The sequence below is a fragment of the Oratosquilla oratoria genome, chromosome 11 (genome assembly GCF_046742065.1).
Source record: "Oratosquilla oratoria isolate Oo_2021 chromosome 11, ASM4674206v1, whole genome shotgun sequence".
Taxonomy (NCBI): domain Eukaryota; kingdom Metazoa; phylum Arthropoda; class Malacostraca; order Stomatopoda; family Squillidae; genus Oratosquilla; species Oratosquilla oratoria.
Genome location: NC_134787.1, coordinates 55,204,809 through 55,205,991, shown reverse-complemented (window position 1 = coordinate 55,205,991; position 1,183 = coordinate 55,204,809). Strand labels below are relative to the sequence as shown.

The 1,183-nt window shown below is 56.5% G+C and overlaps 1 protein-coding gene across 3 annotated transcripts in view; it reads left to right on the top strand.

Moving 5' to 3' along the window:
- The first annotated feature begins 1,070 nt into the window (after positions 1-1,070).
- The window catches only part of LOC143029832 (protein PALS1-like), a 396,818-nt gene continuing 396,705 nt past the window's right edge, over positions 1,071-1,183 (top strand). For 2 of the 3 annotated variants that reach the window (XM_076192911.1, XM_076192913.1), the window contains exon 1: positions 1,071-1,183. This exon is cut by the window's right edge and continues 30 nt beyond it. The gene's annotated coding sequence lies outside the window, so the exon portion shown is untranslated. The other variant, XM_076192914.1, reaches the window with a different exon arrangement.

Genomic DNA, 1,183 nt, shown 5'->3' with positions numbered 1-1,183 from the left:
AAAAGCCGAAGGAGTCGCTGACGGAGGTTGGATGGAAGGAGGAGACGAAATCATGGTAAAAATGGGAACTCAAAAAAAAAAAAAAAAAAAAAAAAATGAGATAAAAACGGAGATTGCCTTCCTCACAAGCTGCAATGTTGTAATAGGTTGAGGAGGACCCCGAAGGACGTGGAGAACGAGAAGAGAGAAGAGGAACAGGAAGAGAAAGCTCCTCCTCCGAGTAGGAGGCAGAGGACCCCGAAGGACGTGGAGAACGAGAAGGGAGAAGAGGAAGGGGAAGAGAAAGCTCCTCCTTCGAGTTGGAGGAGGACCCCGAAGGACGTGGAGAACGAGAGTGAAGAAGAGGAACGGGAAGAGAAAGCTCCTCCTTCGAATTGGAGGATGACCCCGAAGAACGCGGAGAACGAGAAGCGAGAAGAAAAACAGGAAGAGAAAGCTCCTCCTTCGAGTAGGAGGCAGAGGACCCAGGTCGAAGCAATCGCCGGGAATTGGGACAAACCAAAGCTACTCTTCGTCGATGTGAGCTGCAGAAGAAAACAGTGGGTAGCTACTACGTGGCAGACCAGGGCGGAGAGGAGGACGAGGTGGACAAGGGAGGCTGGGTGAGTGAATGGGTGGGAGATGCGAAGGAGTGCCATGCGTGGATGGAAAGAAGGGAAGGGGCATGATGCCAGAAGGATGCCATTCCATCCACCCAACCACCCACCCATCCACCCACCTCCTCCACCTACAGTACCGCCCATTCGCCCTTCCTCCCTTCCTCCCTAAGAACTTTCTTCTTCGTCGCCTCGGATGTCTTGCTCAACGACGAATTGCGCTTTGCCATGCCCTTGCGATCCGCCTCCTCCTCCTCCTCCGCCTCCGCCTCCTCCACCTCCTCCACCTCCTCCTCTGCCTCTTCCTCCTCCTCCTCCTCTCCGTCCACCGCCACCACTGCCTCCTCCTCCTCCTCCTCCTGTTCCTCCTCCCTCCAGAAGCGGTGGCGGTAGTGGTAGAGACAGGATGCTGGCGCCAAGGTTTCCATAGCGACAGGACAGGAGGGGAGGCAAGAGGTCGCTTGCATCCGCGCCGCGCAGATCGATCTAGTGTTACGTGGTCTGTACGTGGTCGGAGCGGTCTTGCTGCACCAGCTCTGTGTCGCCAGCCAGCCAGCCAGCCAGCCAGCTTGCTTAGCTGCTGCCGC